This window comes from Limulus polyphemus, unplaced genomic scaffold (assembly GCF_000517525.1).
Source record: "Limulus polyphemus unplaced genomic scaffold, Limulus_polyphemus-2.1.2 Scaffold2139, whole genome shotgun sequence".
Lineage (NCBI taxonomy): Eukaryota > Metazoa > Arthropoda > Merostomata > Xiphosura > Limulidae > Limulus > Limulus polyphemus.
The window spans coordinates 126,001-141,104 of NW_013667749.1; the positions used below are offsets into that span (position 1 = coordinate 126,001).

Genomic DNA, 15,104 nt, shown 5'->3' on the forward strand with positions numbered 1-15,104 from the left:
TCCTCTGTCCATCCATTCATCTCTGCCAGTAGCTCAAACCGTGCTCTATATGCTTCCCACGGTGCTTTCTCATCGTATTCCTGTGGCTGCCTTCGTACTGGATCACTCCTGGTACTGACATTCATATCTGGGATATGACTTCTAACGGGACTGAATATGTCTGCATTAGGGTTTAGCTGCAGGGTCTGGATAGGGCTTGTCATTGTCTGGGGCTGATTAAGTCGATGGTCAATGTATCCTCCTTGTGTAAAAGACAATATATCGTCCTTTAACGTATCTAATTCGCTTTTAAATTTACTAATGTTTTCCATTTGTACTTCTTGTTTCCTTTCTTGTTCCAGTTGCCACTGCTGTAGTCTCTCTTCTTGTTTATATTATTTCTCCTCCAACAACTGCTGTAATTTATCTTCTTGTTTATTTTGCTGTTCGAGCTACCACTGTTGCAGGTTTTCTTGCCACTGCTGTAATTTCTCTTCTTGTTTCTTTTCTTTTTCGTCCAACAACTGCTGTAATCTTTCTTGTTTATTATGTTGTTCCAGCTGCCACTGTTGCAGGTTTTCTTGCAACTGCTGTTGTCTCTCTTCTTGTTTCTTTTCTTTTTCCTCCAACAAATGCGGTAATTTCTCTTGTTTATTTTGCTGTTCGAGCTGCCACTGTTGCAGGTTTTCTTGCAACTGCTGTTGTCTCTCTTCTTGTTTACTTTCTCGTTTTTCTTGTTTCTTTTGCTGTTCTTGTATTGCTGCCATCAAGTCTGCTATGCTGTAGTTTGATTTGCCGCCTCTCGTTTCCATCCTCTTCTTCTTTTTTTATTTTCTATCCCACTTCTGACACCAATTTGTTACGTCTCTGTATGTTTGTTTGTTAATTCTTCTACGACACAAGTCCTTTCTTTATAAAACTTGTTTATTCTTCCTCAATACAACTTTGTAACGTACTTAATTTTCACAGTTACACACACACACTGTAGTTCACAACAATTCACTCACTTTCTATCGCGCTTTGACTTAACTGTCCGTCCCCTCCCACTATAGTTCTGATCTCTGTGTCTGCTATCCTCGGTTCCCGCCGACCGTAATCGCTGTCTTTCTTTCTCTCTGCCTGCTTCGACTCCGACTCCCTATCTCACTTTCTAGCGCACTTATATACGATAATACTGCCTGTTCTAGAAACTTCTAAGACTCTCAACACGCGCCACCAGCGTAACTGACCCCCGCTGTCGCAACACACTAGCGAATCTTCTAGAATACTCGTCACATGACCCCCCCCCCCCCCACTGTCGTAACAATATTGTTTTTTTTCATTTCTTTTGCTAGTTGAATGTATTTTGTAGGCTTACTGGATGCAAAAACAACTTATTAGTGTATCTCACATGTTCGATAATACATTATAATTACGTGTTACATTATTTTGTTATTAATTTAGATGTTATATTATATATTTGTTTTTCATTTCTGTATGAATGTTCACAATTTTAACTGGTGACTCTGCAACTGATAGGCCTAAGTCTATTTGTTTTTCGATGACTTTTGTGGCTGTCAGACGAGCTTAGGTCAGTTGCTTTGTTCTGGTTTGTTAGGCCTAATATTCCTTATTTTTAATTTTAGCGCTTGGGTGTTGTGGGCTTATTATCTGTAATTTGATTTCAGTTTGTTACTGAACAAGAAAGTGTTAAAATGTGTGTTAAAAAGTAAGATATATATATGTATTTATTGCCTTTTCTATATTTATATTTTGAAAGTGATTTAAAATCAAACTAATTGTAAAGTTGTGCTTGGTAGGAACTTAAGAGTGGTGTGTAGGCCTAAATCGCGGAACAGATTTTATTTTTAGACTTTGTTTATTGAAGGAAGTGTGGACTGAAGTATATTATTTGACATGTTTTTTTTAAATTAACCCCTTTCTGTTTCAGCTAAAATAGCAATGAAGCTATTTTTGTTTTCACACAGTTTCTTTTTTTTCAGGCAATTTTCTCATTGACATTCACTTTCTAATTTGTGGTTAGTATTTTATTCAGAAAGTGTTTCTTATTATAATATTAGAGAAACAGGTTCATATTCACCAATCACCATATTCCGAAAGTTTCATTATTTTAGAAATAAAATATCTACAATATCCAAGTGACTCAATATCTAAGAGACACCGAATATGATGAACATCATATTAGCCAGTAGCCTTTTCATAAAGAGAGAAAAGTATCAGTGTTATATTTTTGTCAAATGCATTAATTATATAAAGTTTCTCTGGCTACAATGTATATGTTATAGCAAGAAAAAGCAAATCTCACTTCCATATTGTACCGGTTAAGGAAATGAAAATTTTGGTTGTATTTCAATTGGTTCAACCAGGTAACTACTTACTGGATCAAGAGTCAGCATATGCTGAACAACTTAAATGGTCCAGCTCTAGATGTTTGGAATATCTTGAACCTGAGTAACTAAGCAGTTGGCAAACTCTTGTCTCAAAGTTGTTGGGTCTGCACTTTAACCCACTAGGGAAGTCTGATTTGAATTTAAGACTTCCAGACTTGTAGTGCCCATGAAACATTTAGCTGTTTATGTTGATGAGAAACATACCACAGCAGCCTTGTATTTTAAGATGGAATACAAATACATTTAGGGCAGTCAAACTGAGAAATGCATGTTACATCAAACATATTTAATTTGTATAATTAGACAGGTTCTATGCACATGGTGAAGGATTTATCAGAAAAGCAAACAATTTTATCAGACACCTGTAGAAAGATGTGTAATTCAGCATTTCACTTGTCACAACAAAACCTTACCGAAACATATATAATGACCATTATAACATCAAATTCTTACAATTAACATCTGTAACTTTATATCACTTCATATTAAACATTCAAAACTTGATTGGTTCTCTTTGTACTCTAATAACCTCTGCAAGGCAACGTGACATGCTGTCAGTGAGGTTATTGATGTAATCCACCATGATTTCATCCCAAATTGTCACTAGAAAGCACTGGTTCAGGGTCATGATTATCAATTTTCTGGCTCAGTTTTGCCGAATAGTTCTCAATGGGATTACAGTGTGTAGCCTTTGCTAGCAATTGGAATCTTGTGACATCCTCCTTATTAAGATAATCCTGTACAGTATGTGTACTGTGGGCAGTGGTATTGTCATCCTGGAACAGAAAGTTATTGCCAAACCTTGCCCTAGCATATGGGAGAAATATCGTCTTCATGAGATGCCTGTAGGAGATGCCATTGACGTTTCCCGGGAGGATATGAAGATCAATTTTTCCACCATGATGAATACTGCACCACTGCTTGTGTGTTCCCTGTGGGAAAGACATTCTTCCCTTATCTGTTCACCAGACAAATGACAAACACAAATTTTACCACCAGCTTTAACATACTGGAAACACGACTCATCTGAAAAGATGACATGTAGCCAGTGTCCAACTGTAAGTTGGCATGCTGTCTTGCCCAAGTAACATGACTGTGAATTCTGGTAAATATCGGTTTACAGAGAGAACTTCTTGCAAAATAACCTTGTTTGATCAATCTTGATACACTGGAATGAATGTGTTTATGCCATTCCTGTCATAAGATGTTGCAAGACTTCTTTTGACCTTGACATGTTAACCTGATCAAAACACGGTCATATTGAGCACTATTTTCCTGGAACAATGTTTCCTGTAGTTCATTGACGTTTCAGGATTCTGGATAGAGTATCCTAGGGGTACCCTACTGTTCTGGCAATGTCCATTTGCTTCATACCATTTCTTGACAGTTGAACAATTTGATGCCCTTAACTTCTTGCATGTGACAAGGCATGGCTCTATACCAAGTACAGAAAAATTAATAATAGGTAGGAAAACAATGATTTATAAGCATAAGGGAAAGTTTTATTGATAGTTGAACATATCATATATTTTGACAGGACATATGTCTATCTTCTTCAGGTGTGATCAGTACTAAGTAATACAAGGTTTGTATTTTGTTACAAAGAACACAGGGCTTAAATATGATGGAAATTGTGTCAGCAGGTAACAGAATATATGTAAAGGTTAAATCTGGTCAAGAGTATGAATGGTGAATAGACCTTGCCAAATACAGCTGATGTTACTAAGGTCATTATCATGGTTTAGTGAGATATAACTCGCTTTGATGATTTCTGTAGTTCCTAAACACTTTCTTTTTTAGTTTTGGGTTGGTGTCCGAGGAGTATTTCATCTCAAAGTATTTTGTGACCTATTTCATATTGATGATATGTTAAAGCAGATATCTGAGATTCACCTCTATGCAGGACCTTGGTGTTCTTTGCATCTTATTTCTAAGGAATGTGACGTTTGTCCTATGTATTTCTTTCCCATTCACATGGAATAGTGTATATGCCCTGTTTTTGTTCTTTTATTTGGTATTTTTTCAGGTTAAGTAGTAAAATGATAATTTTATGTGAAGGTTTGAATACAGTTTTTAAATTATTTTTATTAAAAAGGCTAATAATTTCGTTAGCAATTTCTGGCACAAAAGGGAATAAAACAAATTTGTTATATTTTTTGTGATGCTGATAGGCAAAAGGTTTAGAGGTTTTGATGTTTGATTCAAGCCCTATCTATGATATTGGGGATGTAACCTCTAGATTGTGCTATGTTCTTTAGTAATAAGTAAGTCTTTATTATGGGTGCAAAATTGTATATCTTGATTTACGTGGGTGAAATAGAAGGATATTTTCTGTGGTAGGTGGTAATTCGATCTTATGTGTGGCTGCAAGGTGAAGGAATGGGGTTTCTTATATATATACTGGTGATAACTTTACTATTTTCTCTTTTTACATTCACATCTTAAAATGGAAGACAAGTGTTGGATGCTATTTCTTATAAAAAATTATGACATTTGGTCTTAATGTGTTTAGGAATTCAATGAAATTGAGTAGCGTCTCTTTCCCATGTCACCATATACTGAAAATATCATCTACGTATCTTAACCAGATTTCAGGTTTCAGTAAATCTTTGCCTTATACTTATAAATCGTTGTTTGCCTACCTATTATTATATTATCATAACGTGCATCCTTACTCAAGTACAGAGAAATTGTTGAACAAAGCATTGATCTGTTTCGAAAAAATATAATACCAAAAGCACACCCTTTTATAAAAAAAGGTGTTTGTGTGTTTGACAAAGAAATGCTCAAAACAAATTATACAGACCACAATAACAGCTTGTGCATGTTTGTTCAATAATATGCTACCTTATCTGTTACTACTTGAGCATTTACTCAATAACTACTCCATGCATGCAGGGAAAATTCTACTAATTGCACTGCATGAACTCATTTGATATTGATGGTGTCAAAGTACTCAAAGTACAGTAACACCTAACAGGAATGGTTATTCATTGCTTTATATTTGGCAGGTTTATACTTCTGCCACTAACAGCAGAATAACAATAGGAAATAGGTGTAAAAAAGATTAGAAGAAACTCTCAGGAGATTAACTTGGAACTTTACTGTCCACACTGAAAAGAACAGAGTACTATTCATTTTGTTTCTTCTAATTTGTAACTCATCTACTAGCAGTAAAATAACTACAGAAAATAAGTGGGAAAAGGAGAGAGTGTAAACTCTGACCATAAGTACTTTGAGATTTTGTAATCACTACTAACAATACAATACATTTTATTTTCGTTATACTTTGATTACTTACCTACAACCTGGAGAAATAAGTATAATTTTACAGTATAAAAAATAACAAATATATTATAAAGCTTTGCTGAAAATAAAAATGTTTGTTATTAAATTACAAGGTTTTGTATTTTTCATTTGTCTTCCTTGTTTATTATTATAAAAGTAATTGAAATCATAAAAATTGAAAGTTGTTAGGTAAGATAATGATATAAAAATAATAAAAAACCTTCATGAGGTATACACGCCTGCAGCTTCTGCATTACGCTGTTCGATAAAGTCGTGTCGATGCATGTGCGCCATGTAATTTTCAACTTCTATTGGCTTATTTTTAGTCAGACACAGTTCAAAAGTCAATAAAACAAAAATTAATAAATATAATTAGATTTATACTGTTAAGCAAGGTACATTTTAATGACTGGAATGACATTGCACATTGCTTAGTATATCTGAAATGGGATTAGACTCTAGTTAATGCTGGAATTTTTCCAGTGCATCAAAGCACTCATAAAAGTATCATTATGGAAATTTGCCAATGCTCATTATTGTTCACTTGCCTTAGGTGCACACAAAACTGGAGTAACTCTTTTCATTCCTATCATCATTACTGGTAACAACCAAGCCTTTCTGGAAGTTTAAAGATTATGTCTTCAGAAATACTGCTCACCACTCTCCATCATAAAGAGCTATTATCTCCTGCACTCTGCTTTGTAATATACTGTGCTTGCCACAAGACTTCAACAAAGCTCCCACTCCTACATGTCAACATGTATTGTGCTATCCTATATTGAAATCATCAGACTATAGCCTTCCACTAGAAGAGACATATTCTCCATGCAGTAATCCCTATAAGCACTAGTATTTGAAAAAAGGCTCATTATTTCCTTGGTACTACTAGTATTTAGACATATTTCTTGTGATTTTTTAGCCCTTTGCAGGATTTACATAACAGTTTGATCTTTTACCAGGAGTTATTAATTCTTTGTCTTACTCATTTTGTTTGTTTTAGTCATTTATGGGGACTATGACTACCCATGTGTCTTTAACTAACTTGTAACTGCAGTTTACAATAATAAAATGTTTTTATTAATTTGTGGTGTGATCTTGCTCATGAATCCTCAGGTCCACTTTGTGGCACTCAACTTCAGGATTCTTCTCCTGCTGTCTCCATGGAGACCAAGGCAACTAGAATAATTGTCTTTCAATGATGCTACCACCATTGTGCATCTGGTGGTTGGTACTATTCTGCCTCATTCATCTTTAATTTAGGTCCCTCATCATTCTGTTTCTATTGATTCAGCTGAGCCTGCCTCATCACATGACGATCTTGACCAGCTCTTCCCACTACCTGCCTTTGCTTCTGATTCTTTTCTTCCTGATGAGGAACCTTCTTCCTTTGCAATCCTGATTACTCAGGTATGTGACATTCTCTTTCTCCAGTAGTTTTTAATGAGTCTAAGGATGTTTGCTTTATGAGCCGTCATCTTCTGACTTTCTTTTTTTCTTTCTTCCATAGACACTCATATTAATTCTGATTTCTGTCTGTCCCAAATACGTGTTGTTCCACATCAGCCTTGACTTCTTCACCTTCATGACTTTTTCTACGGATTTTGGTCATGTTTCTTCTTCTCTTCTGGAACCAGAGTCTCTAAAAGCTCTCCTTTCTGCTTGGGGTGCTCCCTTTCATTCACTTTGTTTCTTACTTGTCCCAAATCTGCTCATCTTCATTTTACTATCATGCAGCTCCTTCACTATTTGTCTATGATTAATCTTCTCTTGGAGGCTCAAGGATAATGACCCCTATTATGTTGTGGTGACAATTTTCCCAACACAACTATGGGTATTCTTCTTCCCTCCTTGTCCTAACCTCCATCTATACTCATATTTCTATTTCCAAATTTGTAATAGTTCTGAACATTTCCACCATCTCCGGGGTTTGGACTTCAGAGGAGCAGTTCCCACAAACAGTGTTTTGGAAATGTTAGCTGTTTACCAGGCTTGCCAACGTCTTCAGTTTCAGTTCATGGGCCATTTGGTGACGATTCATTCAGACAATTCCACAGTTATATCTCACATCAATTATCAGGGTGACACTCGTTCTCTGGGCCTTTGCTTTTCCACTTTAGAAATTCTATTTTGGTCTCAAAATGATCAAATTCAGTTATTGGACTGTCATTTCATGAGGGCTTTGAACCTGGCAGCAGATAACTTGTCCTGTTTGGACAAGATCATTACCATGGAGTGGTCTCTTTATCCTTTGGTGTTTGACTGGATTTGTTCCCACTTGAGGTGTCCTGTAGACAATGTTGTTGCAGCTCCCTTCATTGCCAAACTTTCTCTCTTTTGGTCTCCAGTCCTGAACTCTGCAGCTCTGACTGTCAATGCTCTGAGCGAGAATTGGTCCAAACTCTTTCTTTATGCCTGCCCTCCTCTTCACCTTTTCCTCTGTGTCTTGTCTCTGATTTGTTTCAAATTTTGCTGGGTCCTTCTGATTGATCCTCTTTGGCTGGCTTAGTCAAAGTTTCTTTTCTTATGTCCTTTGACATCTAGGGAACCTCTTTCACTTCTTTCTTGGTGGTATCATCTACATCAGCCAAATACATCCATCTTTCACATTGAAGTGTTGCACCTTCATCTTCTTATGTGTAAATTGTCTGATTCCTTGCACAATTATCTGTCTTTTCACACAAAGTATCCCATTTTATGTTTTGTTCTTGCTGGCCTTTCACACTGGCTCTCTATCAGTGGTAATGGATTGTTCACTTTTACTGGTCCCTTTGCTACTCTCTTCCACTGGGTTATCCTACTCTGCCCCATTATATTTGCTTTTTTACCTGGCTTTTTGATAGGGCTTATCTGTGTTGATGATCACCAGGTATAAAGCAGCTTTGTTCACTATGTATTGTCTCTTACCCAGTCTGTCTCCCTTTCATTCTCTGATCCTGAAAGACCTTTTTTGGGCTTTTCACATCAGTCATCCCCCTTGCTGGTCCTTCTTCCAGACTGGAACCTCTGCATTGCTCCTCAAGCTCTCACTAGTTCCATTTGAACCTTTGGCCTCCTGTTCCTTATGTCATCTGTCCCTAAAGATATATTTTCTCCTGCTTGTTTGTAGGTGATGCCTCTCAGACATTTATGCATTAGATGAGTACTGTACTCTTTATTACAGGGATCAACTGATTTTATTTCTGGACCACTCCTTTCTTCTAAAGACTTGGCATGCCTGGGAGGGTGATTGGATGTTTTTTCCAAGCACTCTCCCTCCTATTTCTTCTTTATACAATAATCCCAACTTTCCATCTTTTGTGTCTAATTTGGGCTGTTCATGTTATCTTGCTTGAATTTTCCCTTCTGGGGAAACCACCATTGCCTGTTCTTACCATGGGATACCTCCTTGTCTCATGACTTCTCACCTTTGACTTTAAGCAGATTGGTTCATCAACTCATTCAGTTGGTGTATTTTTCTTTGGGTGAGGATGCTCATACACTTTATCACATCATCTTCCATTAGTTTAATCATCACACAGTTTCTCTTCTCACTCATTAACATTATCCCTTGGATGAGATCCAACAGACTGGGATGTGGATGACACTTAACAAGCTTGTATTACAATACCTACATTAAATGGTGGTTTCTTATGTTTCTGGCTTTTGCCTCCCTCTGGTCGCCATTCTCCAGTCTACCGAGAGGCTCTCATGAGATGAGTATTCTTATTTTTTCTTCATTCTTTCTCCTGCTCAGTCCTCGTCATTCTTAGATTTCTATGTCCATTACTTTATGTCAATGGAACCTAACTTGTGGCTAATGTTGCTTCACTTGGTATACTTACCCAAAATCCACATTGAGTAGGGGTGTCAGAAAATGTTAAGTCCATATCTCCCTGCTCAGTTCTCACTGTTGAGATAGGATTTTCCACAAACCTTGCTTGGTGGTGTCTATTTATACCATTTCTTCAAGGCCATTCTAAACTGCAAAAAATGACAGCACCAGAGGTGTACCTCCCTTTACACCTGGTTCACACCTGCTGATTTTAGTCACGCTAATCCATGTTACTGTCACTTAGTGTGGGACCTAATTCTGTATGATTATATGATATAATATGGTCCAAGTACCTCTGGTGTTCTCCCCCATGCAACTTCCCCCAGTCCCAAGTCACAGGGGAAAGTCGATATTTGTCATTGGGCAAGGTACTTTCCCATCCATTCACTTAGAAAATAATTTCAAACTGTGCCTCATATGCCTCTCATCATAGTCTCTTGATTTCTTGCTTGGGTATTATTTTATGACTGGTTTACTGTATTCTGCAACTTGATGAAGCAATGGTGTAGCTGGAGTAGTCCAGGAAGATCCTGTAGCCACAGGTGGCAAAACAATAATGATAACAGGTGTAGGTTGGATGGGTTATCATATTCTATATTTCATATTCCATATTACAATGGTTTTTGAAGCTAGAATCTTATGCAGATACAGAGAGAGGTGCATGTGGTCTGATCCTCATATTTGTTAATTCAAATTTTAAGTGTTTTTTTGTCACTGATGTTTAATTTTTTACTTCACTAATGCCTTTCTCTACACTTCCTGTTGTTTTTTCTGTTTTGTTATTGTTATCTTTCAGTAATCCTCTTATCTCGTTGTTATCAATTTTCTATACTTCATCAGTCTTCTTGTTGTAATAATTCTGGACACTTTCTATGGGTTTTTTAGTTTCAATTTACATTTTATATAGATTTGTTTAAACTTAAGTTGGTACATTTTCTATCAAACTGATGTACGTTTGCAGTCCATGTGTAATTTTAATACCTATGTCCTGTAATTCCTTTCTTCTTTCAATTTTCTTTCTCTTTATTCTTGGTATTCTTTTAATTTTCTGTCACTTTCTTTTTGACCATCTTTCTACTGTTTCCAACAAATTATTTGAGCTTATTTCGTCATCTTGAAGTTGGTTCTTACCTATATATTTTGCCAAAGTAATCTCCTGAATCCTAAACCAATTACTTCACTAAGAGGGTTGAAGCATATACACTAATCAATACCTTAGAAAAGTGTATAATTCATATTAGAGCACCAGAGGAGATATATACTGATGAAGAAGCAAACTAACAGTCAGCTGTTTGCCAAGTTGTGTAAGGTACTGGATGTGGTGAAAACTCCTACTTTACATTATCATTCCCAGTCTGATGGTTTGATTGAGTAGGTCATTCACGTTGTAAAATGTATAATTTGTAAACTTATGGGCTTATATCAAATTAACTGGGTTGACTAACTGCCATGTATGATGGTGACTGTTCTCCAAACATGTTAATGTTATGACGTGAAGTTATGCCACTAGTATATCTGATTTATGCCTCTTCATCTGCTGCAGAATTGCCAGAATTTCTGCAAGAGTGTTCTATAATATTAACTGCCATTAAACTGTCAACGATAGCTAAAATTCATAGAACAACATTAACACTAAGAGAGAAATATATACCTGTTGTGTGAATCCTTACTAACATAATTTAAACACATACAGGTGTAGTGCCATGGAGATATTTTCTTCTGATTTTTACATGTGAAACATCTATAATTGTTCTCTGAGAAAAAAAACAACAACAAAACTTTACATATGGTAATATGGTTGTATGTCTGCAGTGAATATTTAGTATGTAAGTAGTTGATTTGAGCATGATAGCCTTAAGACAGAGGCTTTTACAATAACAACTATGCTTCAGTGTTATTGTAAAGATGTATGATTGTCAGACAGAGCATGATTGGAGGTGGTTACACAGACTGTAACAGTGTAGTTAGGCCCCAAACCCATTTTAATATAAGGTATTTAACCCTCTGTATGAGCTGAGATTTAATATAACTTTGCAGATTATAATGAGAATGAAAATTGATGCAGATAACATATGGTTATGACATACCTCTCTAATACTATCATTTTACTTTGGAAGTGTTGTAGAAATATAACTTACTCTCAATCCATTGATAAAAATCTTGGCAGATTGTTGATATGGGTATGGAATGTCATAATATTTTGGTTTTATGTTGTTTTTATGATTAAACCTAAAAACATTGCAAATAACTGCTTTATAAATTCCATTGTTTCGAGTTGGATATGTAGATTATATATATACTTTAATAGACACTTAAGTAGATTAAGCTTCTAATTTTTAAATTTCTTTTAACAACCTTCACACTACAATTCTGTTTACTAAAAAACAAAGAAAAATGAATATCTATTTTCTAATTCTTTTCTTTCTTTTCTTATTGATAAGATATTTTCAATTTGGAATTTGCCACTTGTGCTTTTATAAAGCCTACTCACACAGATTGTTATGTTCATGAACTTCTACATATTCTTCAGCACGAAAATGTACTAGTCTACAGACCTTGCAAATACAGAAGCAAATCTTATAATTTTATAGATGAAACTCAGTTTTAATCCAATATAGATGTAGTATTTAGGCATGTTACATTTTCTACTCCTTGTTTATATATAAGTGCATGAACTTTCAACTTAATGATAGTCAAAGAATTAGCTAAGTTCCTTTCACCCTATTTACCTGTTGTTCTGAATCATTCATCTATGATACTATATGTGCTTAATCATGAGAAGATTTCTGTAAAGTTGAACATACTATGTAGAATTAAACAGCAATCTTTACTACTAGCAAGTTAAGTGATACTTTGAGGTTGCAACCACTTTCAGTTTTCATTGGTAATAACCAAAATGTATGTGTGCAGCATATATGCCATACAAAAGAATGTTCTTATGCATATAATGCTGGTATTTTTTCAGTTTCAAAAAGTTCTTAAAGAGTTCTACAATTCATGACAGAGATTTGGCTCTCCATTGAGAGTTCCCAAGCCTCCAGTAAAGATGCTAGTCAATTTGATTGATTTGTTTTGAATAAAGAATATTTCACATTACCATACTCTGTAAACAATCTTTCATTCTTCAGCAGTTAGATCAAAGAATACAGTTTAACTCTGCATAACATTTTTTTAAAATTTATATTATTTTTTATTCTACCTAGTTACTCTTAAGGGAACTCAGTGCACTATAGAATACTAGAGTTGGTAGGCAGGAGAAACTTTGGTGCCATATTTTTGCTCAGTTCTTTGTCTTTCTTCTGATGAGTGCATTTCCCTCTTCTCGTCTAAACTCTTGCATTATTATATTTAATGCTTCATACTTGAGGGTTGATGGCTGTCAGAGATTAATCATATCTCAGAGAAGTTTAATCCTGGATGTTGTACTTTTGCCAATGTTACAAAGGTTTATACCTTCTTTCTCATTGTGGGCACAGACTCGGGAAGGAGACCTGCTGGAATCTGGTTCACCCATAATGGCTGACAAAGCTCTCCCTCTAAAGGTCCACCTGATGGCCAAAGATAAAGTACAGTCTGGCAAGTAAAGGTTTGAATGGGGTCTTTACAGGACTGCTACACACTTCCAACCAAAGTAGCTTACCCCAGCTTAGCTCGAGTTCACCTGAGTGAGACTGGAGGTTTCACTGTTGGAAGATGTTCATCAGCTTCTGCTGTTTTAATGGCAGGAGAGATAATAGACATTAGTTGGTGAAGATGTTGAAGTACGGTGCAGTCAAAAATATCTGTCTTTGAGGACATATTGCTAGGCCAACCATCCATCATGGAGAGACCTGAGATTGTGCAGAGCTGATTGATGGGCTCTCCTTGGAAATTCATCAATTCGCCAACCAGGGGCGAGGATCTAATGCTCAAACAACTGCAGGAACCATTAATTATATCTGCGATACCACATGTTTGATTTTTTCAACATTAGGGTATCTCAGCATGGGAGAAAGCTATATGCCACAACCACAGAAGTTATCTAGTGATGCCAATGAAACATTACATATGTATCAGATACCTCATTCTGGTGGAAGTAGTTTCTGCTGTAATGAGGTTTGAAGTAATAACTTTAAATAAGTCATAAGAAAGGAAGAATTTTGCAGTGGCAACAGAAGTGGCTGTACCTTGGATCAAACACTGTTCCAAAATGAGTGCATCCTAGTGTCGAGATACAACCCTACTGGCTCTCAGTAAGTGGGCACATCTTCTTGGGCTTTGCCATAATTTTTGAGTCAAGTTCAATGCCAATGATGTCTCTGGCCAGATATTGCTATGGAAAGGTGAACCAAAGTATTTGCTTTGGGTATAGGGAACTGGCACATTAAAGTGAACTGACTGTATCCTGCTATGCAGTAAAGTAGGTGAGACTATATATTAGTCCCAACTCAACAGCATTACAGGAAGGTAGACAGATATTTGTAGATGCTTCCACCTCAACTCAGGAATATAATGGAACCCAAGTTGAGCGTATCCACTGATTTGGGAAAGAGCTGAAGACAGCTTACAGCTTGTGCCTGAAGGTTTGATCTTGCTGAAGCTGAGGTGCATTTGAGATGAGCTGAGGAATGTGTTAAAATATTTCTGTCACTAAACATGCTTTATTTGAAATTCCGGTATTGGCATATCCATGTGAAGGCTGTTATTTCCTGGTGGATAGTGATCAGTGATAATGGAACTGAAAGAGTGTTATTGCTGTTGCATGGTGGAATGGAACATATGTCATGTGTTCACATCTTCTAAATGTAGATACTGCATGACAAAGAAAACTGCTTGCATTTCTGGTCTATTTCAAACACTACTGACACTACCTGTATTGTAGAAAGTTCACCATTCAGATGGACTATGCTTCAATGAAGTGGTTTGTGAACTTCAAACACCTGTAAAAGATCATTGCAGGTTAGATCACAATGGTGTAAGAGATGGCTTTATTGTACTGTATTGTCATGGGCTGCAATGCAGACAGACAAACAATATTGTCTTACCACATGGGGTTACTGTTCATTGAATATCCCAACCTTGGATACCATGTGGGAGTTTAAGCCATTTCCTCTGTAGCAATGTTAAGCCATATGGCAGTGGAGTATACCACTATTTGGTGTAGTGATTTGCTTAAGAACCAGTTGCCGGTCATAACGACTGCTTCAACCATGAATTGAGCTTGTTCAAATATGATATTAGTCAATGATTCTAATCATATATAGATGAATGTGACTGTGACCTGGCAGTGATTCTCCATGTATTATCTGGTACAACTGCACAATTTGAAAATCAGGAGATTTACAAAATATTTTGTTAACTCAGTATTTTGATGAAAAGGAAAGTGATTTCATAATGTAAAATAAGCATTGGTACCACTTTACTTATAGAAAACTACTTCTGGATACAGTACTTGATAATTAAAGTGTCTATGTGACTCTGATAGAAAACATGTTATGGCCTCAAATAGTATCGGATTACTTCTGAGTATCCCTCAAATGACTGAAATCCATGGTTGATATATTTCTTTGAAATATCCAAATAAAAAACATTTACAGTAAGGGTGGGTGATTTAGACAATTTTTCAATACATCTCAGGCATGGGGGGGGGGGGGGGG

The 15,104-nt window shown here is 36.1% G+C and overlaps 1 protein-coding gene across 1 annotated transcript in view; it reads left to right on the forward strand.

Annotated features, from left to right (window-relative positions):
* The first annotated feature begins 6,919 nt into the window (after positions 1–6,919).
* The window catches only part of LOC106466064 (cyclin N-terminal domain-containing protein 1-like), a 72,343-nt gene continuing 64,158 nt past the window's right edge, over positions 6,920–15,104 (forward strand). The window contains exon 1 of the mRNA XM_022394016.1: positions 6,920–7,064. The gene's annotated coding sequence lies outside the window, so the exon portion shown is untranslated. The remainder of the gene's footprint in view (positions 7,065–15,104) is intronic.